General features: G+C 61.2%; 1 long non-coding RNA gene across 1 annotated transcript; it reads right to left on the reverse strand.

Annotated features, from left to right (window-relative positions):
- Positions 1-863: 863 nt before the first annotated feature.
- Positions 864-8,546, reverse strand: LOC122233699. The gene is made up of 3 exons (XR_006211365.1): positions 6,241-8,546; positions 1,188-1,323; positions 864-903 (listed from the first exon to the last, which is right to left on the reverse strand). It is a non-coding gene; the product is annotated as an uncharacterized LOC122233699 (long non-coding RNA).
- Between the last annotated feature and the right edge of the window lie 233 nt (positions 8,547-8,779).

Raw genomic sequence — 8,779 nt, forward strand, 5'->3', positions numbered from 1 at the left:
CCACGGGCCTCCCAGAGCTCTTCCGGCAGGCGGGGGCGGGGGGCTCACGACTTGGGTCACACTGCAACCACACTCAGCCTTTTCCCCACCGTTTGGGGATTTCTGATTTCCTTCCCCAGCATCTGGGCTTTTTCCTGTGCCACAGACCAGATGGCAGAATCTCTTCCAGACTTAAACATTTCTGTCTAAATGTCCAAAAGAGCTTTCTGTCCTAATAGTGTTGTTTCTGGACCAAAAAATCCAAGCAGAGGACGCACAACTGTCTTTCCCACCACACACACACACACACACACACACACACACACACACATCTCTCCTCCGGGGAGACACCCACAGAATGATGGGGCGGCTGAGAACCAGCGGGAGGGCTGTGCTAAAGGAGGAAAAGAAAGGTCCGGAAGGTCTGGGAAGTTCACAGGCCGGTTATTCATCCTTTAATAAGGTGACGTCGCCTCGGTGGCACACACCTGCTTCCACAAAGGGGTCCCAGACGCTAACGGGGCCCGACCACAGCCTCCCCCGAAACGCCTCTCCGGGGGTTCACCCGCGTCGATCTCCGTGTCTCACAAGCAAAAAGCCCCGATGGAAACATTTGGAAAGACCCTGGTTCCCCCCACATCTCACATTCCCCCCACGCACGGCTCAGCTCAAGAAGGAACATTTTGACAGAGTCGCTCTCCCATTGGGCTCGTTCCAGAGGGGGTGGGCGGCCAGGCTTGCACGGGAAATACGGCAGATGGGGGGCACCCGGGGGCCCGGTCAGCGGGGCGATCTCGGCTCAAGTCACGATGTCGCGGTTCCTGAGTTTGAGCCCCACATGGGGCTCTGCACCGACAGCACGGGGCCTGCTAGGGATTCTCTCTCTCCTTCTTCCTCTGCCCCTCCTCCACTCTCTCGTGCTCTCTGTCCCTCGAGAGAAAGAAAGAAGAAAGAAAGATCTACGAAGAGCAAAGTAAAGCCCTCCGTGTGGGCCCAGAAATTTGGCTGTGTCAGCACAGGAGGCAAAGAGTCCAATTCTGCATCCACAGACATAGGGGAAAAAATAAACTCGGAAAAAAATTAGTTAACCAACTTCACTGAAATAGCAGCATGATGCGGCTAGCAAGAAATGAATGCCTTCTGGGCCACATCAATAGAAGCAGAGTGTCCAGAATGTGGGAGGTGGCCGTATGCGACACCACACTCACCTGGGGTACCGAGGCTCCCACACTCTCCAAGGTCCATGAGTGAACTGGACTTGACCAAGTGAGCGTGGCTTCAGCTACACAAAGGACCAGAATCCACTGCGTTGGAAAACATCGGGAGGGGGTAGGAGTGCTCCTCCTGGAGGAGGGAAGACAGAGGGGAATAGGACAGCCTGAAGGGCTGTCACGGGTCAGCGCAACGGGCTTCAGCTGTGCGGCTCTGTGCTCCAGACCCAGTCCAAAGAACCCCAGTGGGTGGGAAACACTGAGAGACGGGCCACGGCCCGTCTGAGTGTGCCGCTGCCTCAGCGGGACGGGGGCTGGATGGACCCTGCAGGGCCCGGACAGAAGGACCACTGGTGGGTGCTGTCTGCGGGCCGAGGACTGAAGTTGGCGCCCCACGTGTCCCCTGGGAGGCAGGCACGACGGGCCCCGCTCACAGGGAAGGAGACCGAGGCTGGGGCGGGTGGGAGATCCGGGAATAGAGACCCCGCCCTCTGACCCCAAGGTATGTGCCTAGACGTGACCGAAGTGGAAAGACAGAAGCGCCAGCTGAGAGCCCACGGACGACAGTGGCCAAGGTCTGCGTGGCGCGTCGGAGGGGCCGGGCGCAGTTCTGGGGGTTTTGCGTCATCACGGCGCATTCCGCCACAGCTCTTGGAGACTGCGGCCTCCGCGCCCGGCTACGGGAGGGGAAACTGAGGCACAGAGAATTGGAGTTACTCGTCCAAGGTCACTGGTTAGGAACCGGTGGCACAGCTGGAGCACACGTGATCCCCGCCCCCCACCTGAGCCAGGACGATGTGGCCTCCCAGACCGCAGTATCCGCTCCTCCCCATCCGGGGGTCTCAGGGGCAGGCAAGCCCCTTCCCCACACACATTCTCGCCGTTCCCTCGGCCCCCTGCAGCCGCCGGGTCCGGTCCTTCCTCAGGCCCAGCGGCCGGCCGCTCCCGGAGCCCTGGCCCCCGCCTCTCCGCCGCGTCACTCCAGACTCTGACGAGGGCGGCTACTTTGGGTGAGAAATGGGGCAGGGCAGGAAAAAAAATTTCATTCGAGCAATTAAAGAATCACTTCATTTGTCACGATCAACCTCCTGGGCGCAGGCTGAATGCAAAAAGCTGTTGGCCGAGCCCTTCCGTGTCTGCACCTGACGGGAGCAAGGGGGATATTCGTTCTACCCGGGAGGATTGCACCTCCCATAAGTCTCCGTTTTATTGAAAGTTTAAATAACAGACAGACACAATGTGATCAATTAGCGGGGTAATTCCGAGGAGATGTCATAGTAAAATTAAATCCCGAGCACATTCGGGGCAGAGATGCCTGTGCCTTCTCTCCGGTCTCTTTCCACTGCAGTGTGTACATTTTAATTGAAAGTTTATTCTGCTCTGCGCCTCGTCTACTAAATTTTAATTTAACATCGTAATGAGAAGGGTGTTTTCTGAGCAGCTCTTTGTAGACAAGCGGAGGAGGCTTCACAGACAAAGACAACGAGGGAATCTACAGCACTTTCCAGGCAGCCCCCATCCACCCACCCCCCTCTGGAGAGGGTCCCAGGGCCTGGAGGACCAGCCTAGGGGACATTTGGCACCTGTGACAGCTGGCCCGAGAGGCGACCACACCACAAAAGCAGCAAGGGGACCCAAGAGACGGGGCGGGGTGGGGGGGGGGGTCTCAGGCCTGGCCACACACAGGAGCGTCAAGCAAAATCAGAAGGCGGGGGTCTCTCCTCCCTAATCCCACCTCTGGTTTCCCTCTGGCGCCTCCTCCTGGCTAAACCCGAGGGGCAACCAACTGGCCGGGTGAGAACGCGGTTTGGGGAGCCCGGCCTGGCTTTGCGGAGCAGAGCGTCAGAAGGGGCGGGTCTGGAGGTGAGAGGCGGGAGCTCAGAAATCAGAAGATACTTGTGGGAACGTCACTTGGCCTCTCCGACCCTTAGCTGTAAAATGAGGACAGTGAGGCCCGATTCTCAGGGCCGCACGGGACCGGGACCGTGAGGGGGGTGGGGGCCTCCCATGCAAAGGTGGGAAGGGTTGTTCCTTTCCACTGCCTCTCGGGAAAGCCACAGGGGAGCTTCTCCAGGAGGGTGGACCCTTTTGTCCTGGAGGGTGACCCCAAGCAGGCGCTGATTTCCTGCCTGGATGCAGGCGGGTGATGCACCCCGACCTCGGACACAGACAGCGGCCTTGCCTGGAGGGGGAGGCGGTCCGAGTCTCAGGCTGCAGGAGAAGGGAGACGAGGGACACAGCCTCGTTGTCCCCAGCGGCAGACCAGCCGGCTCTGTCTCATGGTCACCGCAAGGACCCCCGTCTGGAGTCTCAGCGCCCCCAGACTCCTCTCACCTGCTCGCCTGCTCCGGGGGGACACCTGTGAGGTGGCTCAGGTGCAGGGAGGCGCGGGGGGCGTGGGGGGCGCTAGTGGCCACTGCTGGCGAGAGGCGGTATTGCACCCCAGCCCTCGGAGGAAGCGGGGGCTTCCGCCACCTGCCAACGGGGCACAGAGGGGCGCCCGGAAGGGGACGTGCCAACGGTCAGGATTCAAGTCGTCCAGCGCCAAGGGGAGGAAACAGCCACAGGACTGCCTCCCGCTCCTGCCTCGCTCACATCCACCCCAGCCCTGCTGCCTTCCGGCGCATCGGGGACGCACCGCACACGCTCCCCACCCCCACCCCCCACCCCCCGTATCCCTGCCGCCCGCTGCCCCTGCTTGCTTCTTGGTCCCTGCTCACGTGTCACCTCCTCCGGGGAGACCACCCTGACCACTGCATCGTTAATAGCTCACTCTTCCCACTACACTACCTGCCATTATACTGCATATCTCGTCATGTTTTCCTTCCGTGTCTCGGGAATGTGAATCCCCCTGGCGGTGGGGGGGGGGGGGGGCTGTCTTCACTGTTCTCTGCTACGTCCCCAGCACCTAGTACGACACGACATGATAGTCACTCAAACATCATGTGTTGAATTATTAGAGAGAAAAGAACGTGGCATGACTTAGTGGCGGTCCACTGAAGGACATCCCCACACCCCCTAACAGACTTGGTGTGCACTGTGCTGTGAACACATTTCTCGGGGGGGGGGGGGGGACTTGGCAAGGGTCCCGTGGGAAAGGAGCCTACCACCCGAAATCGGGAGTCCGTCAGGGCAACCGCCGGGTCCCGCCATGGTCCATCCTGGTCTCCCATCGGTGAAGCGCGCCCCAGAACCCGGAGGGGACCCCACGTCCGCAGCGGAGGGAGCATGTCCTGTGCTCCCGTTGGGGGTAAGAGAAAAGCAGAGAGGCCGGTTCCCTACATGGCATGTTCCCCTCTCCTCGTGTCCACACAGAGAACGGCCATTAAACTGTCACGGTTAGGGGCGCCTGGGTGGCTCAGTCGGTTAAGCATCCGACTTCGGCCCGGTGGGGGTGATCTCACGGTTCGTGAGTTCGAGCCCGGTGTTGGGCTCTGTGCTGACAGCTCGGAGCCTGGAGCCTGCTTTGGATTGTCTCCCTCTCTCTCTGCCCGTCCCCAACTTATTCTCTCTCTCCCTCTCTCAAAAACAAATAAAACATTTAAAAAAAAAAAAAAAGTCATGGTGACATATCTCTGCCCGAGTAACAGAGGATAACGGGGAGCTAGGGTTTGCTTTGCAGAAATTCTCTTTGCCACCAACCTGGCTTCGGTAGAACTCACTCGATGAAGCAACAGCTGTCTGACCCTGCTGTCCTCGATCCCAACGGGGCGGGTGGGGGGTGGAGGGGCAGGCCAGGCAACTAACAAGCAAGTATTTGCTAACTCGATAGCACAAGCAAGCAGACACGATCACACCTCACAGGTGTCCAAGACTTTCTGGCCCTTAGACCCCTTCGGCCTCCTCACGAGCGTCTCCCAGAGTTTGCGTCCAGTGCAGGAGGGTTTGCGGCCCGGGGACCTCCCCACCCGGACGTTTCCCAGCCGCCCCCTCCATAGCCTCGCAGACCTGCCAGCTCCCCGATTCCACCTTAATTGCTTGCATTGTGCTCCTGGCCTAGAGGGAAATGTTTCCCACAGCAAAACTCCTCAACGGGTTTCGGGTTTCTGATTTTCTTATCAGAGATGTCACTCTGACATTGTAAATACCGACTGTGTCTCTTCAGTAAGGTGGCTTTGCTCGGGGCCTTCCTGCATCGAGAGAGATCTTCAGTTATGACAACCGGGCCTTCCAAAAAGCGGGGGCCCCACACAGCCCCCACCCGCCAAGGTCAGAGCAAGCCGCACCCCGCTCACGCTCTGGGGAACAAAGCCGCAGCCAGGGTGACAAGGCCCCGGGAACAGGAGCCTGGTGCCAGCAGGGACCCAGCTGGTCCGAGAGCCCACCTGAGGTCAGGGGAAGGACGGGGCCCAACAGAAGGGACCTCTCCCGGCACCATGGGCCAGAACGAGGGGACCCAAAGCTTTGCAACCGTGGAAGCCATCACCACCCGTGGGCTCAAAGGGGCAGAAGGAGGAAACAGTAACAGGAGCCCATCAGGCAGGGCATGGAAGGATCCAGCAACTTCCAGGGACACACCCCAGGCCCCCCAATCCTCTCTTGGTGCTTGCTGGCCAAATCCAACAGTTCACTAGTCAGCCAGGACCTGCCCCCTGCCCCCCGCCCCCCGCCCCGGCTGGGGTCCTCCAACTGGGTCAGCCCCCACGGGCACAGCAGCGGCAGGGGGGGGGGGGCGCGAAAGTAACAAGCATCCCTCCACCCCCCCGCCACCGTGCTCTGTCCTGCTTCTACAGGCTCAGTCTGTCTGTCGTCGCTCAAGCCCGCAAGGCCATCGGTGAGCCCGAGAGCGCAGAATCTCCTTCCCTTGTCTTGCAAACTCCCTTCCCGTCCCATCCAGTGCACCTCCCACCTAAGTCCTGGTCCCGGCCACTTCGCGGAGCCGGGAGCCAATTGGTAATGCCAGCAAAGCACAGGGGATTTGAGGGGTCAAATCCAGGATCCAGGGGCCCCACATGGGCCCAGGGCCTCACAGTCTCTCCTGTGCCACGGGGCCAGGGCGTGGAAACATGGCCTTTCTCTACGGGGTTCTAAACCCAGCGCAGCCACTCACCCCCCTCTGGCGGGCTATTCTCCACGTGCCTCCAGGCGAGGCTTCTTCTAAAATCCATGCAGGGCGATGAGGCACGAGGCTAGAAGCCGCTGTCGTTGTCCCCTTGAGGTAACAGGGTTGGTGGCGAGCCCGGCGCGACAGCAGGAACACGCAGCGAAGGAAGAGGGTTCTGCCCAAGCCCCGGGGGCGGGGTGGGGTGGGGGGAGACCTCGTCTTGTCTCGTGGGCGGCCCCCTCCTGCTTGCCTGCTTTCTGGGGTCTCGCGGGTGCCCGCGGGGCGGGGATGCCTGGGAAGAACGAGCCCCGCTGTCCGTTCTGCGGATTCACAGCCTTGCCTGGCAGCTCGCAGTTCCGTGGCCAGGAAGTGCAGCAGAGTAAAGGCCCAATTACGGCGGAGGAGAGCCCCGGACAAAGGGCTAACTGCGCTAACAAGCCATTTGGGAAGGGCATTTCGGCCCGCCTGCTGTCAGGGAGGCAGCAACACCGGGCAGTGAACCGGCAGCCCCAGGCTGCGGCCTGGTGTTTGTCATGAATCTGTCTTGTTCATCAGTGTCGGTGACAAAAAAATAAAAAAATAAAAAGAGAGAGGAGGAAGACATCACGAGGCAAGGAAGTGATCTTCGCCAAGCGCCGTTCTGGATGGCTGCTCCCGCCCAGGCTCCAACACCTTCAGTGCGGTCCCCGCTGCCCCCAGAGCGCGGGACGAGTGCCCTGCCCCATGACCCTCTTCTGGTCTCTGGGCCTCTCAGAGGGCGGTCTGGGTCCTGGGCACCAGAACGGCCCCGGGCACTTGCTTAAAAGGCAGATTCCTGAGTGAGAATCTCGCGGGGAGGGGGCTGGATCCTGATGCTTAACCGGCTTTCCTGGGGGGGGATCTCAGCTCACTGGTTTCGTCACTGTCCTGCCCCCTGCCCCGTGCATCCAATCGGGAAGTGAGTCTGTGCCAGGCAGTGTGCTGGGGGCTGGCGAGGGTGGGTGAGCGCTCACGGTCTGCTCCCCCGGGGGAGCCCCCGGGCAAAGTTGTGCCGCGCACAGCCGAACACAGGACGCGTGGCCGGAGCGCCCGCGTAGGGCCTGGGGAGGCAGCACCGGCGGGGCTGAAAGCCGCCTGCGCCCCGACTGTGTGGCCCCGGGGGAGTCCCTGCACCTGTCCCAGCCTCGTGTCTTCCTCTGATCACACACACCCACCGCCCCTGAACCCGAACTCCGCTCCCTTCGGCAGGTGCGCACGGCAGGCGGCCGTGGAAGGTGCTTCCCGAGGGAGTAGGAGCAGTTTGGCTGCGGTGCCCCAGGCTGAGAAGCGCAGTGTCCGCACGGCCAGCGGCCCGGCGTCGCGCAGGAGCGGGGCCGTGCCGGCCTCGCCCGCCAGCCCGAGCTGAGCGGGGCCCCTGGAGGCGTTTCCTTTCCTCACCTCCTGTCTCCGTGTCTCCAGGCGGGGTTTGCAGGCCCTCCGCTGTGCATTCGGGGAACCCAGAGCCAGGCCGGACTTGGAAGGAGCCACGGACAGGAGCTCGCGGAACCATAAGGTCACGTGACTGGGTCACGTGACAAGCCACAGCCACGTGGCCGGCAGCCCAGAGGAGGGACATGCGCTGTGGGGCGGAGGCCTCGGCCAGGATTACTCCCCCTGTGGCTTCAAGGGTGAGCGGGCCAGCCTGGGCCAGGTGAGGCCATTAGCACAGCGCCCCCTGTTGAGTCCCAAGTACCTTTGCTGTTGGTGTCGGGTTTCTGAGGGTCACTTTTATAAATTGTGGTGGAAACACACATCCCGTAAAAGGTGCCACCTGAACCACTTTTAGGTGAATGGGGCTCATTCACCAGCGAAACCGCCACGGCCGTCCGTCCCCGGGACTTCTCCACCTTCCCAAACGGAAGCGCTGTCCCCATGAAGCACGGGCCCCCGCCCCGCGTCCCTTCTGTGCCTCTACGACTGTGGCTGGGCCGCGTCCCTCCTCTGAGCGGGATCACGCAGTACTTGTCCTCCGTGGCGGCTCACTTCACTCCGCGTCGCGTCCCGCAGGGGCACCTGTGCTGTCGCAGCAGGTGTCGGAACGTTCTCCCTTTATGAGGCCGAATGACCCCCCACAGCGTGGAGGGGCCACATTGTTCTTGTCCGCTCATCCTACCGTGGCTTCTACCTTGAGGCTCGTGACTAATTCCGTTATGAACGTGGGTGTGCACATACGCCCGGAGACACCGCCTTCAATGCTGGGGGGCCGGGCAGTGGAGCTGCTCCCCCCCTTCGTCATGCAGCACGGCTAGGGGGCTCCGCGCCTTCTCTGCTCGCCCTCCACGCCCAAACCAGCCCCCTACTGGTGGCGCAGACCCGTCGTGAGGCACAGCCTCTCTCACTTGGTGTGCACCTGGCACCTGTCTGTGGGTTATCCTCTTGGGCTGGGGTCTCCTCGCAGCCTTAACAATAAAAGGAAACCAAGATTTGCACCTTTTTCTTAATTACTCTAAATAAGCCCATCTCCGGGACTTTCGGGTACAGTTTTTCCCACTTGGCCGGCAAAAGTCTGTCCCCTCAGGCCCCAGTC

Source organism: Panthera tigris, chromosome E1 (genome assembly GCF_018350195.1).
Source record: "Panthera tigris isolate Pti1 chromosome E1, P.tigris_Pti1_mat1.1, whole genome shotgun sequence".
NCBI lineage: Eukaryota > Metazoa > Chordata > Mammalia > Carnivora > Felidae > Panthera > Panthera tigris.